The sequence below is a fragment of the Pteropus alecto genome, unplaced genomic scaffold, assembly GCF_000325575.1.
Source record: "Pteropus alecto unplaced genomic scaffold, ASM32557v1 scaffold39, whole genome shotgun sequence".
In the NCBI taxonomy this organism is placed as follows: Eukaryota; Metazoa; Chordata; class Mammalia; order Chiroptera; family Pteropodidae; genus Pteropus; species Pteropus alecto.
The window spans coordinates 6,121,637-6,130,625 of NW_006443568.1; the positions used below are offsets into that span (position 1 = coordinate 6,121,637).

Sequence of the window (8,989 nt, forward strand, 5' to 3'; positions counted from 1 at the left end):
GAAGAAAAAAATAAGATGATAGACAATAAGGAGAGACTTGAGCCTATTGAAAATAAAAAGGTAGGAATATATAAATTTTTTAGCATTTACTAAATGCCTAATATTTTGCTATATTTGAACATAAAACTTTGGTCCATGTGTTTTGACATCAGTGTGAAGATTTAGTTAAAGAAATGGTCTGGAAACAATGGCAATCTCAAAATCTGCACCCATAGACAATCTTCTCATTATTGCATAGGTGAGCTCTCTTTGTTCCTATCTAAAGCCAATCTCTCCTCTGACTGGCCATACTCAAGGACATTGCTCCAGTGATCTTTCTCTCTCTCCAACATAATCAACTTTCGCTCTTTACCGAATCATTCCCATCAGTTTGTAAACATTATGCTATTTTTTCCATCTTAAAAGAAACTTCCTAACAATTACAGCTTCTTTGAATCAAGTCTCTTCCAACGAGTTGTGAATATTCATTGTCTCTAATTTCTCTCCTTTCATTCTCTCTTAATTCTCGCCAATCTGGTTTTCATCCCCAGCATTCCACTAAAACTGCTCTGGTCAAAGTCTCTGATGACCTCAACTTTGTTAAATTTAGTGGTTAATTTTCATTTTTTCTCTCGTTTGACACGTCTGTTCACTCCTCCTCCTGATATACTTTCTTCTCTTGGTTTCCAGGACCCACATCATCTACCTCCCATTTTTAATCTGTCTCTTTGTGGATCCTTTCCCTTTTCCATTAAAGGAAAATGAAAGAGCTCAGATAGAAAGAGCTCTTGTATAGCCAAAAAGAAATTGTAAGAAAAATCCTAAATACATTTTAGTAAAATTTAAGAATATCAATTCAAATAAAAAATTCTAAAATCTTTTAACCAGAAAGAATAGAGAGAAAATTTACAAAGAAATAAAAAATGGAATTGAAATTAGACTTCTCAACTACAACACTACAATAGATAGTTGTGCTATATAGTAAGTAGTATGGTAGATACAATAGATACAAGATGACAATAAATAAATCTTTTAAGAAATTAAAGGAAAATAATTTTGAACTATTCAAATTATTATTCAAGTGTGAAGATAGAATCATAAAAATAGTCTGAGGTATACAAAGCCTCAGAAATATTCCACACAGACTCACATAGAAAATGCTCTTGGAAAGAATTCAAGAAGAGAAACAAATCTGGGAGATACTATAAAAGATAAGAAGTAAGGTTAATCAAAATCTTTGGAAAGGCTTGCTGTAGTCTTAAAACAACAAAATAAAACTAAAAACAAATGCCTCCCTTCTCCTAAAAAAAAAAAATTATTTTCTTAACAATCCAGAGTTAAAATTTCAAACTGTATCATCATGATAGGTAAGGAGATACCAAGAGACTCGAAAGCATACTAAAGTTCTAATCTTGTTAGAAGAACAGTATAGATATCAGGTTAAAAGAGAAAGAAGGAAAAACAAAGAAAAAGTAGGTCAAATTAAATAAAACTATGGTAGAAATGTCTAAATATATTAATAATTACAAGAAGTATAAAGGGACAAAGTTAAAAGTTAGGGTTTGTCAGATGGGATTAAAAAAATGGCTTTTCAGGTAAATTTTAACCAAAAGTAATCTTGTGCAGATATATTTATATTAGAAGAAAAATAGACTTAAAGACAAAAAACATCATTGAGGATAAAAAACAGATCACTATATAATAGTAAACATTTCAGTTCACCAAGAAGATATAAAAATTCTGAACATATATGCTCCTAATAAGTAGCATAAGCATACAGAAAACCAACATTATTAGAACTAAATGGAAAAGTTGCTAAACCCACTTTCATATAAGAGTATTTCAAGTACATCTTTCCCAATTAATGATAGGACAGCAGCCAGAAAAGAAAATCAGCAAAGTTTAAGATTTGAACAATATGATTAATCAACTCTTTCTAATAGACATATGTAGAATAATATATTCAACTATTAGAGAATTTATGTAGTCTTCTCAAGTTACTTGAACATTTACAAAACTTATGTCACAAGCATTGGTGAGGATATGGACAAATATGAACTCTCATACACTGCTGGTGGGAATGTAAAATAGTTTAGCCACTTTGGAAAATAGTCTGGCAGTTCCTCAAACAAGGAACGTAAACAGAGTTATATATGATTAACCAATTCCATTCCTAAGTATATACCCAAGAGAAATGAAAACATATGTCCACACAGAAACTTGTACAGGAATGTTTATAGCAGCATTGTTCATAATGACCGAAAGTTGGAAACAACACAAATATCCATCAACAGACCAATGGGTAAACAAAATGTGGTATATCCATGCAATAAAAGAATATTCTTTGGCTAAAAAAAGGAATAAAGTACTGATACATCCTACAATTTGGATGAATCTTAAAAATATTATGCTAAATGAAAGAACCAGTCACAAAAGGCCATGTACTTTATGATTCCAATCATATAAAAGTCTTGAATAGGGAGATCTGTAGAGAAGAAAGTAGATTAGTGGTTGCTCAGGACTGTGGGATGGGCGTGGGAAATAGGAGGTTAGGATGATAATAGCTGAAAGTTACAGGGTTTCTTTTTGAAGTGATGAAAATGCTCAAAAATGGACGGTGATGATTATTGGAGAGATCCTCAAACACACTCAAAAGTATTAAATTGTATACTTTAAATGGATGAATTGTATGGTATATGGATTGTATCTCAATAGAGCTGTTAAAAAAATTAATTTGGACCTAGCCATGAAGTAAGTCTCAACGGATTTAAAAGAATAAATATCTTTTTTTTTTAAGTCGATTTTATTTAGTTATTTATTTATTTTTTAACATTCTGTTTTTTCCCCCTCCCCTCTGGTAACCACTAGTCCATTGTCCATGTCCATGAGTCTCTGTTTATCTTGTTCATTTGTTGCTTTTAGGTTTATATCCCACATATAAGTGATATCATGTGATTTTCAACCTTTTCTGTCTGGCTTATTTCACTTAGTATGATTATTTCAAGGTCCATCCATGTTGTTGCAAATGGCAGTATTTCATTTCTTCTTATGACTAAGTAATATCCCATTGTATATATTTATCACAGCAAGAATAAATATCTTAAGAACATATCACAACACTATTAAGTTAGATGTTAGTACAAAGATAAATTAAAATATTGGTATATTTAGAAATTTAAGGAGAAACTTTTAAATAAATCATAAGTCAAAGAAGAAATCACATTGGAAATAAAAAAATACATAGTACTAAATTATTATACAGATACTACATTTAACATTTGTAGACGCTGAGAAAGCCATCTCAAGGGAAATGTATAGCTTTAAATATTAATATTAGAAAAAAAGCTGAAGATTAATGAGCTAAATATAAAACAAAAAATTGACAAAATAAACCCAGAAACACAGACTTAGGGATATAATAACCAAAATGATTAAGGGTAGGAATCAATGAAAAAGAACCAAAGTAAAAAGTTGTGTTGTTTTTAACTTGAAAGCAATTGCTGTTTATCAGCTGACCAGAATATAAAAATAATCATGGTAGACACCTTAGTTTATCCTTCTAATAAGGCTGTTGATCTGCTTTCCCCTGTTGCCAGCATCTCTCTCTTCCACAAAATGGGTGGTCTTTCTCTTCATTCCACCTGTTACAGAAGATAATTTGAAAGTTCAAAAAAGTTGCTTCTTTGAAGTGTTTTCCAGCAGCATAGAGCTCATGAATCATGTCCTCCATGCAGATGATGCCATATTTATCAAGAGATTGAGCAATCAATGTGTTATGTCAGGGCAATTCACTTCCTGTTGATTTTGCCATAACCATGCTTATAGATCAGTTCATTAAGTGACTTCAGGTTTTGGTACCCCTTGCAATATACTTTAACTGAAGCCTCGTTGAGCTTAACAAAGGTGCCATTGAAGCTTCAGCAAGGCCAAAGGATCTGCAACATCTTTCAGACCTTTGAGCTCACACCATCGATCCCCAGATCCTGATGACAAATGCCAGTTTGGGTTCTGCAGGTACAGAGAAATCGCCAGCTTTTCTTGCCATTCTAGCCATTCAAATCTCAGGCTGTATACCTGCCTGTATTTCTTGTAATAGTGCTTAGCTTTTTCACAGATAAGCTTCCTCCTTGCCTTTCAAAACATCTTTTGGGCAAACTTCTATCTCAGGTGCTTGATCATGAGCTCTCAAGGGTTTCTGGCACATCAGGAATCTTCTTTTTCTTCTCTTCTACACTCTCTACGGCTCCGGCTAGAAAAAAAGAAGAAAAAATGGTTTGTTTCTTTGAAAAGCTAACAGAATATATATATCTCTAATAAGATTTAATGATAATAAAAAGAGAAGCACAAATAAATAGTATTATAAATGAAGGAATATATAGAGAAAACATAGATTTAAAAGATAAGACTATTATAAATTTTATGACAATAAATTTCCAAATTTGTATGAAATAGACAACTGCAAAATTTGTATAAAATGAACAACTACCTAAAAAATATAACTAAAATTGAATCAAGAAAAAAACAATAGGCAAGTAATCTTATAATGATAAAAACTGTATTCTTGAAATATGTGGTGATAGAAAGAAATTTAACTATGAGTGGTGAACACACAATGCAATATATATGACATACTGTTGAATTACACACTTGAAACTTATTAGATTTTGTTAATTAATGTAACCATAATAAAAAAAATAAAATAAAATCAAAATTTTCATTTCTCTGAGCATTTATCTCAGAGAAATGAAAATTACATTTACAAAACAAAACACTTGTACTCAATGGTTCGTGGCAGATTTACTTGTTATAGCCAAAAACTGGAAACAACCAAAATGTCTTTCAATGTTTGAATCTGTGATACATCCATACCACTGAATACTACTTATTCAGCAATGAAAAGGAACAAACTATTGATACATGAAACAACTTGAATAGAACTCAAGGGAATTATGCTGAATGAAAAAAGCCAATCTTGAAAAGTTATATACTATTCGATTCTATTTATTCAAGTAACAAAATTATAAAGGTAAAAAACAGATTAGTGATTGCCAGAGGTTAGAAATGTGGGGAGGTGTAGTTATGGCTATACAGGGATAGTGGGAGGGATCCTCGTGGTAATGGAACAGTCCTGTATCATGATCATGGTGGTGGTTACTCAAATCTACACTTGGGATAAAACTGCATTAAAGTGTATAAACATACACCCACAAATGAGTACGTGCAAAACTGGTGAAATCTGAAAGAGCTGTGTGGGCTGTACAAGGCCAAGTTTCTGGTTTTAATACCGTATAGTTATGCAAGATGTTATCGTTGGGGAAAACTGGGTGAAGGTACACAGGATCTTCCAGTAAGCTTTTTTTTTTTTTTACAACTTCCTATGAGTCTATCATTATTTCATAGCAAAAAGTTTTTAAACTTCGAAGCAGTAAACAACTTCCAACAAAGAAAACACCAGGCCCTGATGGTTTTACAGGCAAATTCTGTGAACTTTTAAGGCACAGATCATTCTAATCTTATACAACTTCTTCCAGAGCATAGAAAAGAGGATATACTCCCTTCCTGCTAATTCTGTTAGGCCAATATAAGTTTAGTACCAAATTCAGATAAAGAAAAAACAGAAAAAGGATATTACAGACCCATTTCATTTGTGAATATAGGTACAAAGATCCTAAACAAAATATTAGTGAATAAAATCCAACAATGAATAAAAGAAGCAGTGTACCATGACCAGGTTGTTGGGATTATCCTAAGAATAGTATATCTTAATGTTAGAATATATATAGATGTCATTCACTATAATAACAGATTAACGAGAAAAAAATCATATGAACATTTCAATAAATGCAAGAAAATTATCTGGCAAAATTCAATATAAATTAGAAATAGAATGGTAACCTCAAAAGAGCACCTACAAAAAACCTACAACAAATATTATGTTAAATATGGAAACTTTAAAAGCATTCCCTTTAAAACCATAAACCTAATATGCACGTCAGCTATCACTATTTCTATTCAACGATGTGATGTGGGCCTAGCTGATCCAATAAGATAATAATAAAAATAAATTCATGGCATAACTATTGAAAAGAGAAATTAAATTGTCACACTGAGATGATATGGTTATCTTTATTAAAAAGCGCAAAGTAATTTATAGACAAATTATTAGAGAAACAGAAGAGTATAGCAAGGTAGTTGATTATAAGGTTTGAATACAAAAGCTGGTTGTAATTCTATACACCAGCAACATCATATGATGTAATTATACAAAGAAACCATTAAAATAACACAAAATTATGACATATTCAGGAATAAATTCAACAAAAGAGGTGTAAGGTCTGTACATAGAAAATTATAAAACTGTACTACAGAGTATTAAAGGAGAACCAAAAAAGTAAGAGCTATTGCATATTTATAGTAGGAAGACAAATCGGAAAAAGACAATTCTCTATATGTTAATCTATAGATTCAATAAATTTTCAATCAAAATAAGACAGTATTGGATTGAGAAACTGATTCTGAAAAGTATATGTAAGAATAGAGGACCAAGACTAGCCAAGACTAAATTTTATTTTTTAAATTTTATCCAAGAAAAAGATTTTTAGAATCTTGTCTGTTCTTGGTCTCTTATTCTTATTATAAGTCACTCAACTTCAATAATTATTAATTCCTGTACCACCTTGTTTTATTTATATTCTCTTCTACTTCCCCCACTCCAGATTATTTTGAATCAGGTCCCAGACATTACATCATTTAATCCTAAATAAGGAACTCGCTTTAAATGTTTTGAAAACATAGCTAGCTGCAAAAGGAATCTTTCAGCTCTCCAGTTAAGTTACTCATGCATTCCAGAAAAATAAAACAGAAGTGGACGTTAGATTGTGTTTCCCTTAAATTATTTTTAAATTTCTTTTTAATTTTTCCAGTTTAATAATACAACCCAAATTTACAAATAAATACAATAAAAGATGGAGTTAGTTACCCTTTCTTTTTAAACAATTGAGAAGAAAAGGATTAATTCAAATATGTCAGGCAAATAGATTGTGAAATTGATTTATCTGAGACATGATGTATTGAATTTTAGCCTCAAATTTTGTTAAATGCCTATCATAATTATGGAAAGTTTTGGCTCGTAATGAATTTTTAACTCCCAGATATGTTTAATTTTATTACATGTAGAGTATTATTTTAAAAAATGATATAGACACATACTTCAGAAATAATTTCACATACATAGTGAGGTTTTCCCAGGAGTTATCAATAGGAAGTAGATCAGGATGTGCCAGGTAAATAATGCTGGGTGCTGGATCCAATTAAAGGAAGATTTGAAAGTTTCATCCACTTTCATAATAGTAACTTTATTCCTGCAATGACTACAATGATAACAGTAATTAGATACCCTGAAAATGGTAGCCACATTTTGATAGAAACACCTGGGATAAATTGATGATCACAAGATATCAGTGGGAGACCACTGACAAGGTTAAATGTTTGAGAAATGTCTCATCCAAATGTGTGATCACATGGAGAAAGAAACTACTTTATTTTTTATTTTATCTATACAGACTATAGAAGCCTACATATTAGCAAATAGATCCCTAAAGCATTTCTAAATGTTGTCATTCCTATATGTTATTACATTCATTTAAAAAGGCAAATATTTGGGTAGTTTTTCATGATTTCCTCACAATATTTGTAATACATTCCAGACAATATACCTTCAGTGACACACTGCTTGTGTCTATTGAATAATACTATTTATCTCTATACTTGCCTGTGAATAGATATTTTTGTCTGGTGATTTTCCACAATTTTAAAAAAGTTCTACAAGATTATATAATTGACCATGGGTGGGTATATCCAGAGTAGAAGAGCCAACAAATATTATAGTTGTGATTTTTGTTATTATTTCCTTATTATTTCTATTATTAATATTCTATTATTTTCTTATTATTAGCTTTCTCTCATAGGACCCACATAGTTCTCCTTTCTTTTTCCTTTGGGCTTGCTCTGTAACTTTTTTTAACTTCTTGAGTTGGAGTGTTTGTCCTGTTCATTTTGATCAATTTTATCTCCTAAAAAACATATTATAAATAAAGCACATTTAAAATTATATACTTCCCTCAAGTACTGTTTTTTGCTTTGTCCCACAATTTTGATATATAGTGTTTTCCTTATTACTCATTTCTAAGTAATTTCCTTTCTATGTTTTCTGATGCAATGGTTACTTAATAATGTAATTTAGTTTCCAAAAGTATAAAAGATTTGTAGTGTTTAACAATAAAAAATGAAGTTTTTAATTTCTTATTTTATGGTTGGAGAACATGGTCAACATGATATCAATTTTTTGGTTTGTTGATGCTTCTTTTATAGTATTGTATATATTGTATTTTTGAAAAACAATATATTGTTTTAAAGTTCTTTATGATTTTCTGTTGGTTAGGAATAGAATTCTACGGATAGCCAGTATGTTGAGCTTATTGATTATGTTGGTCAGATTTTTTATATTTCCACTTACTGTTTGTTTACTTGACCTACATATTTTGAAAGAAATTATGTTAAAATCTCTAATTTTAATGATTGATTCACTATTTCTTCCTGCAGTTCTGTCAATTTACTGTATTTGGAGGCTGTGATGTTGATGTATAAAACTTTTCGATATCTATAGTTTATGTTCTATTGACTTTTTTAAACCAATATATTATATATAGTCTTTTGGATCATATTTAGCTGGTATTTATTTTTAAGCATGTCTCATAATTTCATCCAATCATAGACTTCTTGCCTTTTATTGGTAAGTTTAATCTTTTTATATTTATTGGATTTGACTTTTTCCTCCTACATTATTTTATATTTTCTATTTATTGTACTTTCTGTTTTTTTATTTTTCTTTGTTTTTTACTTTTTATAATGAAATTTTCTTCTGCTGTTTTAAAAGTTATAAATGCTATTTTTATTTTTTGGTAATTGCCTTTACCTTAAAGCCCATACAGGTTTATTTAATTCCTACCAA

General features: G+C 30.3%; 1 pseudogene; it reads right to left on the reverse strand.

Annotated features, from left to right (window-relative positions):
• Positions 1–3,525: 3,525 nt before the first annotated feature.
• Positions 3,526–8,989, reverse strand: part of LOC102881343 — a 12,731-nt pseudogene continuing 7,267 nt past the window's right edge.